The sequence below is a fragment of the Lactuca saligna genome, chromosome 2 (assembly GCF_052625555.1).
Source record: "Lactuca saligna cultivar CGN05327 chromosome 2, ASM5262555v1, whole genome shotgun sequence".
NCBI classification, from domain to species: Eukaryota; Viridiplantae; Streptophyta; class Magnoliopsida; order Asterales; family Asteraceae; genus Lactuca; species Lactuca saligna.
In genome coordinates this window covers 30,404,501-30,418,122 of record NC_136418.1, presented here as the reverse complement: position 1 = coordinate 30,418,122, position 13,622 = coordinate 30,404,501, and positions in this window count along the sequence as shown.

Genomic DNA, 13,622 nt, shown 5'->3' with positions numbered 1-13,622 from the left:
AGATCTACCATGATCCCTCGGTTCCTTGGTCAAAGCAACCGCACCTTCGTTATCACAGAAAATCTCCATGGGCTCCTTTATGGCCGGTACAACTCCAAGATCACCGATGAAGTTCTTCAGCCATATTGCCTCCTTCGACGCTTCGCTTGCTGCGATGTACTCTGATTCGCACGTTGAATCAGCTACGGTTTCCTGCTTGGAACTTTTCCATGTCACTGCTCCTCCATTTAGGGTAAAGACCCAGCCCGACTGCGAACGGTAGTTGTCCCTGTCGGTTTGAAAGCTGGCGTCACTATACCCTCGCACCTTCAAGTCATCACTCCCTCCAAGGACTAAGAACCATTCTTTCGTCCTCCGAAGGTACTTAAGGATGTTCTTCACCGCAATCCAATGTGCTTTGCCAGGGTTCCCTTGATATCTACTAACCATGCTCAAAGCGAAGGCTACATCAGGGCGAGTACAAGTCATAGCGTACATGATTGAGCCAACTACGGAAGCGTATGGTACTCGGCTCATTTCTGCTATCTCGGCTTCGGTACTCGGACTTTGAGTCTTACTCAACTTGGCATTTCCTTGTATCGGTAGTTCTCCCTTCTTTGAGTTTTCCATACTAAAACGTTTTAGTACCTTCTCCAAGTAAGTATTCTGACTAAGTCCAATTAGTCTCTTACTTCTTTCTCTTACTATCCTTATTCCCAAAATGTAAGAAGCCTCTCCGAGGTCCTTCATAGCGAAGCACTTCCCGAGCCAGGACTTAACCTCCTGCAGAGTCGGGATGTCGTTTCCTATGAGCAATATGTCATCGACATATAGAACGAGGAAGCTTACTATACTCCCACTGGCTTTGACATATACACAAGATTCGTCTTCGCTTCGTACAAATCCAAACTCTTTGACTTTCTCATCGAAGCAAAGATTCCATCTGCGAGACGCTTGCTTAAGTCCATAAATGGACTTCTCAAGCTTACACACTCTATTCGGATGCTTTGGATCCACAAACCCCTCTGGCTGAGCCATGTAAACATCCTCAGCCAACTTTCCATTAAGGAAAGCGGTCTTGACATCCATTTGCCAAATCTCATAATCATGAAATGCGGCAATCGCTAGCATCACTCTAATAGATTTAATCTTCGCAACTGGTGAGAAGGTCTCATCATAGTCAACTCCGGGAGTTTGAGTAAAGCCCTTCGCAACCAATCGCGCTTTATACGTGTGTACGTTCCCATCCACGTCGGTCTTCTTCTTGAAGATCCACTTGCACCCTACGGTCTTACGTTCGGGCACGTAATCAACCAAATTCCAAACTTGGTTATCGTACATGGATTGGATCTCGCTATCCATCGCCTCTTTCCATTTCGCAGACTCCGGGCCTGCCATGGCTTCCTTATAGCTATTAGGTTCATCAAGATTTACTAGTGTACAATCACTAATATACGTGTCCCCTTCGGTAGTAATATGAAAACCATAAAACTGGGGTTGAACTCTAACTCTATCGGAACGTCTAAGAGGTAAGGATTCGTCAATCGGTTCAACCGGAGTTTCCTCCTCAGGTTGAACGCCAGCGGTAGAGGTTCCTTCATCTATCGATTCTTGAATCTCTTCAAGTTCGATTTGCCTCCCACTATCTCCTTGGCTTATGAGTTCTCGCTCTCGGAAAACTCCTCTCCTCGCAACAAAGATAACATTATCTTTCGGTCTATAGAAGAGATACCCAAAGGAAGTTTGCGGGTAGCCGATGAAAATACATCGCTCACTTCGAGGTTCAAGCTTGTCGTGAGTATCTCGTCTTACGAAAGCCTCGCAACCCCAAACCTTGATATGTGCCAACGAGGGAGCTTTCCCCGTCCACATCTCGTGAGGTGTTTTGGCAACCTTCTTGGTAGGGACTCGGTTAAGGATATGGGCGGCAGTCTCTAAGGCATACCCCCAAAAGAAGATAGGTAGTGAAGCACGACTCATCATAGAGCGAACCATATCCAATAAGGTTCGATTACGCCTTTCTGCCACACCATTCAATTGTGGTGTCCTAGGAGGCGTCAATTGCGAAACTATTCCACACTCCTTGAGATAATCGTGGAATTCAAGACTTAGGTACTCTCCTCCTCGATCGGATCGAAGCATCTTGATTTTCCTGCCCAATTGATTCTCCACTTCATTCTTGAACTCTTTGAACTTTTCAAAGGTTTCTGACTTTTGCTTGATTAAATAGATATACCCATATCTACTATAATCATCGGTAAAGGTCACATAGAAGCGGTTCCCATCCTTCGTGGTTGATCTAAAAGGTCCACATACATCGGTATGTATTAGGTCTAATAGTCCCTCACCCCTTTCACAAGTACTCGTGAAGGGTGACTTAGTCATCTTTCCAAGTAAACAAGACTCGCATGTGTCATCTTCCCTAAGGTCGAATGACTCCAACACTCCATCCTTTTGGAGTTGGGCTATGCGTTTCTTGTTGACATGTCCAAGACGACAATGCCACAAGGATGCTTTATCCATACTAGTGGAAGAATCAATATTCAAAACATCATTTCCTAAGTTATCAACAATCATAACAGTTTCATATATTCCATTACATGGTATAGCTTCAAAATAAAAGACACCATTTAGATAAGCCAAAATAGAACCATTCTCATTATTAAAAGAAAATATAAAACCTTGTCTATATAAACCATGAAATGAAATGATGTTTCTAGCCATTTCTGGCGAATAGCAACAATTGTTCAAATCTAAAACTAAACTATTCTTAAGCACCAAAGAATACACTCCAATCTTGGTCACAGGCGACGATCTTCTGTTCCCCATGATTAGATTGATCCTTCCTTGCTCCACATCCCTACTACTTTTTAGTCCCTGCACATTAGAACAAATGTGATAACCACAACCGGTGTCAAGAACCCAAGAAATAGCATGATTAGAATCGTTAGATTTTATTGCATATATACCTGCGAAAGATGGCTTGATCTTTCCTTCCTTGATGGCTTGCAGGTAATCCGGGCAGCTTCTCTTCCAATGTCCTATCTTGTGGCAGTGGTGGCACTCTGCCTCCTTCGGGTTAGAGCAGGGCTTAGAGGGATCAACTTTGGTCCCACTAGAGGAGGAACCATCTCGGGCTTTCACCTTTCGATAGTTATTTGAAGAAGCTTTCCTCTTCTTTCCCTTCCCTTGACCAATAGCCAAGACAGGAGCAGCAGACGGATTGGGAGTTGGTGCAACAGACTTGTCCTTGAAATTGCTCTCAGCAACCCTCAAGAGACCTTGGAGTTTACTTAGAGTGACCTCCTCTTTGTTCATGTGGTAGGTCATCCTAAATTGATTATACATTGGAGGCAAAGAGTGAAGCACCATGTCGATCGCCAAGTCTTCGCCGAAGTCAACATTTAACTTGCGAAGGCGGTCGACATACCTTTGCATCTTTTGCAAGTGCACGGTAAGAGATTCTCCATGACCCATCTTAGCGGAAATCATGTTAGTGAAGATCTCGTAACGCTCTTGTCTCGCGTTTTGGTGGTACCTCTCCAACAAGTCTTGATGCATCTCGTATGGATACATGTCCTCGTAGGACTTTTGGAACTCGGAGTTCATGGTGGCGATCATGATGCAATGTACTTTCGTCGCATCTCGCTCATGGGTTTCAAAAGCGGTGATTTCGGCGGGAGTAGCAATTTCTGGGTTGATTTTCTCGAGCTTCTCGTCGAGGACATACTCTTTATCCTCATAGCGAGCAATGGTGCGAATGTATCTTATCCATTCGCCAAAGTTCGTTCCATCGAAGGTGACCTTTTGGCAAAGGCTCATCAACGTGAAAGAACTAGCAGCAGCGTTGTTTGCGTTTAACATCTATAGAAAGGACAAAGATAGATTAGAACAAGAATCCCTAATTATCACCCAATAAGAAAAATTAGGGCTAGGATCCAACAATAACATTTACATACTAGAAAAGGGATGCCGTAATCCAACATGCAAATAAATTGAAGGTAAGTGAATGACGATTCACTAATTCTCCATCACAAAACTTAAACTTTTAGTCCTAAGTGTTTTTTGAGAATTCCTAGGTTCGGATGAGATTCATTGAACTATTCAATGGCATGTTTAAATCTCGATATGCCCCTCTTGTTTGTGACTGGGATGCCGAGGATCACAAAGCGGGTGTGAATTACCATGCAAATTTACATGGTGCCTTCATTGTTACGATCACCTATTCGATGTGCCGGTAAACCACACACGCTCCATCGAACTATGATAAACAATGAATCACCCTTTGCCACCTTCGCTTAGAACCAATTAGTGTGCCGGTAAACCACACACGCTCCACTAACATCTTAGCAAGGTGCAAAGTGTAATTTCATGGGATTGCATCAATTCACTTTTCCTAAAGTAACTAAGATTGGGAAATTTAAAAAGAAAGTTTAGTTACTTCGTATTTCTTATTATACTTTTAATGAGAGGATGAGGTTGCCCTATCCTACCCGTTCGGCTAACGACCCTTCACCAATCAAGCAAGCGGTGGGTGTGAGTGTACACCCATTAAGCGCCATTTTATAGGCCGCAACCTTATACCCACCTTATAGATCGGCTTCGTGAATGAGGCCTACTAGCGGTAAGACTAGCATTTAGTTATACATATATATATATTATTCTAATAATATCATATAAGTATAGGGTTGCATTTTAAACTTTTCAAAATCTAGGGTTTGAAATTTAAGTTGTCTAAATTAAAGCTTTTAATCACAAATATAAATTTCAAAACTATAGGGTAGGTTTTAAACATTTAAAAACATGGAGGATCAAATAACAAATAATTCCAATTAACAATTTAATATTCTAATTATCTTTATTTGATTTATCTTGATTTCTTTGAAGATAATTACCAAAAATAATTAATTATTATCATATAAGGAAATTAAATATTTTATTAGATGATAAATATCTTTAATTAGATCAAGATAACAGTCATATTTATCAAAAAATCGGATTTACATTGATCTAATATGATTAAGGTAAGTTTCCATAAGATAATTATGAAAAAATCCCGAATCTGGCCATTCCTAACGCTTGGACTCGCCGAGTGCACAAGGGGACTCGACGAGTCAGGCCTACTCGACGAGTCCACCTTGGAACTCGACGAGTCAGTGACTCAAAACCCAAAAAATCGAATTTTGCAGGTTTGTTTCAGTTATTCAAGCAACAATTTAAAGAAAACCAATCTAGGCTCTGATACCACTGTTGGGTTTTAGCCATAAGAACTTTCCTATGTGCGCATGCAAAACCCTATTGCTTGGATCTAGGCTTTCTAATAAACATGCTTTTGAATCCAAGACTTCTAATGGCTAATTAGGTTAAACAACAACATTAATACAGATCTAGAATCATACCTTTGAGTTCCTTGTTGATCTTCTTGTCTTGGAGCTTCTAGAGTCACAATTGTCACTCCTCTAATGGCTTACAAACACCAATAGCAAGCAAAATGATTTTAGGAGAGAGGAGAGGGGGTGGAATTTGACCAGAGGTTCCTTGCTTTAGGTTCTAAAAGGTTGTACACGAATTCCACATCCCAAGGGCCTATTTATACCTTTAGACTCCTTAAGGGTTTCACCCTAAACCCTAATTGGATAATCTTCTCTTAAGGCTATCCAAATCCATTCCATAGATATCCTTATGGACGATTTTGAGCTATCCTAAAGCTCTTAGAATCCGTCCAAAGTCCATCCTAATGGATTTATAGTCTAAAGTCTAACTATCAAACAATTGACAGTTTATACCCTCTTATTTAATTAATCTCTTTAAGTCACCAAATTAGTACCAATTAATTTATGACTTATATTAATCAAATAGCTAAATATTATTCCTTATAATATTTACTCTCTCTCTTAATAAATCATCCTTCAAGTTGCTATGGTGAAGGCAACCCAAAAGGACCATGCACCACCGAATATAGTTATAGCCTTAGACACTATTCCAACAGTCACACCCCCGAACCAGACGGCGGAACGTCTGAGGGCTCTTGTGACTTAAATTAAATACCATCACAATGAATATACATGAATCTTAACATAAATCATCACCATGCATTAAAATAATACAACTGATATTGTTTACATCCAGTACATTATTTTGAACATTTCAAATTCATAACATAGATTATCTGATAGATATCATAAGCAAAACACCCAAAAATTACTTGGTACTTATTATTCGGTTTACCTGTTATCTGATAGATACATGTTGGTGAGTTCATAAGCAATGTTGTGATAAAATGATTTGGTGTAGTTGTAAAACCCAGAAAATCCAATATTTTCTTAAAAGATCATCATTTATAAAATTAAAGTGTGAAGATCCATAAATATATGCTTGTTGATTTTCAAAACATGTATAAATGTTGAACTTTAGTATTAATCACACAAGTGAAAATGTTGAACTTCTTAGGAAAACCCGATGTTTTCCCAATACATAAAATACAGTGATTTCTCAAATATTTTACCGTCACGACGAATGATTTTGATTACTCGGGTGGCGTTGGATTAATTTGGGTTTGTGAGTTGTTATAACCACGCATTAGAAAATGACTAGTTTATAACTACAGATTTCGAACGATCCTTAAAGGCGTCGCCCTGTTACTCCTCACTTAATCCATAACCATGATTACTCTTGAATAACGTCCTGAATCTGTTTATCTTGATTGCTCGTAAGCCTAACAAACGAGGAAAATAGGGAGTACGAAGTCTCGTTATTTCCATGAGTTATTTTAGGTTGCCGGGGATGTGAAAGGCACGTTAGCCCAACTCGCATTTGATTTCTTGACCTCACTAGCAGCACTAATGGGCCACTAGGGCCCAATAGCACATTAGAGCCATTGAAGTCCTTTTACATGAAATCGGGTCATAGGAGGCCGAATATCACATAAGCATATTCCCTTTGGGCCCAAAGATCATGTTAATGGGCTAGCAAGGCCCAACAAGCATGATTTGAAACTTCCAAGCCCAAAGTTTGTATATTGGCTCATCGTAGTTATCGCGTATTTATTTAGGTGTGTAACATCCCAAAAATTATGGACCAAAAATTTCATTTTTAATAAGGTGATTTGCAAAACGTTAATAATAAAATATCATTTAACCATATCATTTAATAAAACATGTCCCTCGTTTGTAAATCAGAACATAAATCATAATAATATCAGAGTACAAATCCCATAATGTCTCATAGTGCGGAAAAACAAGAGCGTGTGTGTGATATGTCGCTACCGCGCCAACTCTTTCCCCTTGGCTGAAGAGGTACCTGAAACAACAACTAAAAACCGTAAGCACGAAGCTTAGTGAGTTCCCCCAACGTACCGCATACCAAATAACCATATAACATACAAGTATTGTCAGGCATATCTGGGTGCCCGACCTACCCCATCAGTCCTCTCGACCGGATAATAACTAGCACATCTGGGTGCTGGTCTCCCCTTCGGTCCTTTTGACCGGATACAGACTAGCATATATGGGTGTTGGCCTCCCCTTCGGTCCTTTCGACCGGATACTGACTAGCATATCTGGGTGCTAGTCTCCCCTTCGACCCTTTCGACCGGATACTGGGGACTATTTCACCCCTACTACTACCACATAACACGTATCACGTAATCTGTTTAGCATGGCTTGGCATGACTGCCCCTTCGGCCCTATCGACCGGTAACCTGGGGACTATCTCCCCTACTATCGCTAGCACATACCATCATATCGTACAAACACATAAACATAACACAAGTACTGACAACCCTATATGAATATCACACAGACAATCATCAAATCATACAATTCCTATGTAACGCCCGGGTTTCAGGGCTAAGCATTTTTGTCAATGTAATAGTCTAGGTCAACTCTTGTAACTCTTTTTGAAGTAATAAAGATGAAATATTTGAGTATTATGTGAATTATGTGTGTTTATGTGTTTATTATTTAATTATAAATGTATAATTAATAAAGAATAAAACTGAGCGTCAAAATTAAAGTGTGAGATAATCCCGATATCTCTACATAAAGTTGTAGAATATGTCTCAAGGTTTCCGTGCATATAAGGAATGCCGAAATCCGAGTTATAACGAAAAAGTTATGACCTGTCGAAGTTTCACGACAGAACCGACACGATACCGGGAAGCGTGAATAGTGAATTTACGATAGAGCAAGATTTAGCCTTAGCAGTCTAAACGAAAGTTGTAGAGTACGTCTCCACCTACGCGTGGATATAAAGAACGTCAAAAACGGAGTTCGTATGAACGAGTTACAAATTATAATAGCATATTTATGTATTAAAATAAAGTATAAATCATGTATACGTACACATATATATACATATGTATATATCATTAGAAAGGTATCGACGATGCGGTCATTATAAGACTAATGTTGAGTTCTTTCGACATTAGTTTAGTACAAATATCATTAAATCCATTTAAAATAGTATTATAAAGGGGTGTTTAGTTGTTTATATAACTAAAAGGTCATTAAGTAATTATGGAGGGTAGTTTTTGAAAATTCAATTAGTATAAATAAGAGCCTTGGGCTCTCATATTTCTTGCACCATTCTCTTGATTCAAGAGTCTTTCTCTTCTTATCCCCCGAGCATTTCGGTCCCTCGTGATTCGACTTCTCTTTCTATAGTTTAGTATAGTAAGGTGAGCGCTAAAGCGATGCACGAATCTTTCTTAGAAAGATTCAGCAATGAAGTTCTGCCCCTACAGAGCCCGACTCCTAGCTAAAACCCCCTTGTAAGTAAGTTATGCTTACCTTATTTTAATATAGCTTATATTTAAAATTAGTATTGTTATTATGAACTTATAATAAATACTTGGGCTATTATTATGGGTTATATAAGTATTTTTTTAACGCTTATATAATAATAATAATAGCTAGACTATTAATTAGTCTCGGCGAATAATAGACTAAACTCTAGTGGTAATAATACTAGGTTTCGTCGAAGAAAATTCTATTTAAGAAGCGAAGCGCTGTCTGAGTTCGGAATCACCACCTTTCCAAGTGAGTGCATAGTTACTTTCAACTTACACGTAAATATGAAGTATTTTATATAAATTACATGCTATGTGTGCATAGTATCTGAATACTTGCTATCTATGCTAGATGAACGTTGTTATACATGTTTTAAATGATTTAAACTGTATATGTATTTTATATCTACGAAAATGTTGGGGTAAAACATGGGTAGATGTAATAGGTGATGTGTGATAAAATGATGAGAGGCCTCGATGTTGATGTTGTTGATTCTGTCATCTAGCGAAGTATGGATGATGACCACGGACTCTTCTAGACAGTCCAGTGGAACACTAGCAGGTTCGCAACCTGTAGGTGTTTGTGAACGATGTGTTCACCGGTGTATTCCATCCCCCACATGGTTGCCTTTAGGATATTTATTGCTGAGGAATCCCCTTAGCAGTAGTGTCCGTCCCGATGCTGATCCTTAGGCTAGGTCCCTTATGATAGGTGTTTAGGGATGTAAAGTGAGGATAACGGGAACGGGTAATCGGGTTATTGTTGATCGATGAAATTAATAAACTTATTTATTGTGGGTTGAAAACCCTATGTGCTCACCAGGCTCCCAAGCCTGACCCACTCAGTTTTTTGTATTACAGGTAGTGGCGCATGAGCATAGGTGTGATGTTTTGGACAAGGGATTACGGATATAGGCCTGTAGATATGAAATAATGTAGTAAGGCTTATATTGTACTGTTTATGCTTTTGATCTGTACGAACATGACATCCCAAGTCTTTTAATGAAATACATTTCTATGGAAATGCTTTTGATAAATCTTTATCATATTTTGTTTTGGGACAAATTCCGCAACACTTTCATTTAAAATGTAACTCTGATTTTTAAACAAAGCATAAACAAACCGGTCTTTTCTGGCCGTGATTTTGGGGATGTCAAAGTTGGTATCAGAGCAATAGTTTAAGCGAACTAGGAATTTGTAGGATTTTGTAACAATTGGTAAAAATAGGAACAATCGTACGATGCTATGTTTAGATTATTAAACAATATGAGTATTTTATCAAGAATGGTTGAAAGAATTTAACCTCTTTTATTTAAATAAGTTCTTGTGAAATATAAAACAAGTAACTAACGATAATTTCGTTATGATGTATGACTACGAACCATCACCGGTTTGTGAAATTAGCTTATAACATCATTTAAACGCAACAAACTTAATTTTTGTATCAACATGTCTCTAGTTGATAAGTAAGTTAGGTTCTATGTAAAACGTTTGCTTAATAGATGTGAAGGATCTAAATTTGACAAATATACGAACCAAAGTGACAAAACGTGTTTAACGATATGGTTAACCGGTTAAATGTCACGAAATTATACATTGCTCAATAAATTTTATATTTAAATAAATTAAAATATAAAATGAATTATTATAAGGTATAATTAAAATGTATTTAAGTGTTTTTGAATAAAAAGAATAAAACATAAACATTAAAGTTCAAATACACAAAAACTACATTGTTATTTTATACTAAGTATACATGTATGAATTTCTATATATGTATTATTATTTAGTGAATGACTAGTTATGAGTCATGAATTAAAGTGATTTCATGTAAGTTTTATGATGTCTAAATCAATTAAGATAAGAGAATTGGTGGAGATAAGTGCCAACTTAACTAATAAGTGCTTAATCACTTAAGACATTTTACTAAGAATGCTTATTAATCCCTCTTCTAATTTTCGAGATTAAGACCTTCCCTCTCCTTAACTAGAACTCCTAACTAACTAAATAACTAGTAGTTAGTTAGTTAACTAACTCTATCTCTAAACAACCACCCAAGCAAGTGGCTAGACAAGATCACATCACTTCAACTCACATCCCATCACAAGCTAGTCTAGGTTTTGTCCCCTTATCCTCTTCCACTCTTTTCTCCTTCATAATCACGAAATTTCATCTTCATTTTACCCTCATTTGACCAGCAAATACTCCAGGGAATTTCTCTCAACCTTCATCTCATTTTCAAGCATAAGAACTTCCTTCCAAAGCCATCAAAACCATGAACTAAAGGGCTGTTGTCCCTTTTGTGTTTCAGCCACCATTTCACCCATCTACACCTTCCTTTTGCTTGATATTTTTACCACCAAATACCCCTGGAATTTACTTGTTTTGATACTCAAAATTATTGATTCAAAACAGTGAGTAAACTACCCTTTTTCTTGCTCTTTTGCTGTGAAATTTTTGTGACAACAACATAGCCAAAAGAGTGGCTGTTTTGGAGCATCAAACCAACAACCAAAAGTTCATCTTCAACCTTCCATTCTTCAAGTATTCACATAAGGTGAGTTCATACCCCTACATTTTCATGTTTTCTTCAAGTTTTAAGGAGGGGAATACAAGTTAGAACACTAAACATAACTTAAATTTAAATGACAGTTTTCTACAGAAAAGTTGAGTCCTGTTCACGGATTGTTTTGACCATCTTAAACTTAATATCTTTCAAAACTGTACAATATGCAAATAGTTCAAGTTTATACCTTTCTAATGACTACTCGCACGCGTTCATACGATTTTTCTACAACTGCCTGTCATTTCAGAAGTGATTTCGGACCAGTCTGTGAAGATGTTCATTTTCACACTAGTTTGAGACCACTATAACTCATAATAAAAATTAGGAACAAAGTAGACTCATTTTATAAACTCTCAGAGGTGACGGATTCAGTTTTTGACTTACGAGGATTTTTCTATGAGCTTTCTAAAAACAGGGACAGTAAAGGGTAAAACTGTCAAAAGTGGTTTATAGATTTATTAACACCTTCTAACATTTTTGAGCAATGTTTATACATTAAGGATGTTAAAACACAATCATTTAAATATGTTTAATTACCATTTTTACAAAAGTGATAAGTACAAAAAGGTATTTAGTATCAAACTTAAGAATTATTTCATGCAAAGTTTATAATAAAAACGTAAGAATATGATCAACAATTACGAAACATACCAAATCATCTTTTAAAACTTATACATATATATAACCATATACATATATAGGTTTTGTTTACAAACTTGTCTTCTACATCAAAAATTTCACTTTACTCGTTTTTATCAAACGAATCACTTGTGATTTATTACTACTATGTGAAAACTCTTGTCATACTTTGTGTGCATTAGACTTATGCAAAGTATATGATGATTTCAAAGTACCTTTCATTGTTAAGTCGTTTTATACATTCTAAAAACTTATGATTTATGCTTTGTCAAACATTGTGAAAAAGGATAAACTTTGCATACAAAAACTATCACTTTAATACAGGCTTAGTTGAGAATCCATGAGACGTGTATATCTTCAAACGTTACTTTTCTTTATTAGAAAGTAATGCTGCAAGTCCTGTCTATAACCAGAGTCTCCCGTTCGGAGAACGTGTCAAATGTGTATAGATCTATACGGGAAGTCATGATCCCGCGCCCTGGCTGTTAGCTACAGTCCGTCTTTTGGGGTGACAGTTGTCATAACGCTGCGACGCCTGAAGAACGTCGTTACAGGCATATTATGTTTAGTATGGTTATAAAACTCATCGGATATACAATTATTATGGTATTATGCTTTTATGAACGAGTAGCTATTAAAACAATTCTTCAGCTAACAAATGCGATCTTCGTATAGCTTTATTATATAAAACTACGACACAACTTTTAAGAACGTCGGTTTCTTGCGATTTTCGGTCTTAGAGACTGCCAGTTATGTTAGGAAAATAAGGGGTTTTCCTATATACAAACCAAACAACTAATAGGAAAATAAGGGATTTTCCTTGTGCAATTATTTACTAGTTATAACACGAACATTCATATGCATTTCATACTTTTATAAGAAAATAAGGGTTTTTCTTGGAAAACACAACAATTCGTATCTCAACTATTAGGGAAAATATGGGATTTTCTGGTTCTAATACGTTCACTTTCAACACACCAAATCACAACTCTTTACACTTGAAATACTGCGTTGTCTGGAAAACATACACAAACTTTCGAATGGCGTACATTTTCTGAAAACACTACTCATGAACTCACCAACTTAATTGTTGACACTTTTTCTTTGAAATGACTTGTATTCTCAGGGAACCGCTAAGCAGATTTGGAAATCAACTTTTGGGGATTAACGTACTGACGTTAATTACTTCTTTTGAAAGATGTTTATGTTGTTAACTTTTGAACATGTAACGAATACAATTATGTAAACATTTTGGAAACTTTAATGTATATGGTGGTGTGTACTTTCCTTTCTATGAATTGTTATGATACTGAAGATGACGTCCTCCGCCCCCGAACGTTTCCGCCGTTCTGGTTTAGGGGTGTGACAGATTGGTATCAGAGCATTGTTTATAGTGAATTAAGTATATCAAAACCATTTTTGGTATACAACTATAAACACAACTGGGCAAAAACACTCTAAGTAAGAGTCATACTTTTAAAATTAAATTTATTTAGTTTTTGTAAAGTAGGCATGCATTCATTCCATATTAATAACATGGTCAGTATCATAATTAAAACAATATAGAAGTATTATAAATAAGTTGTGCAGTGCAAGTATGCCTTGGAACATGTAATCGGAACTGGGAAGAATATAGCCTGATCAACTATA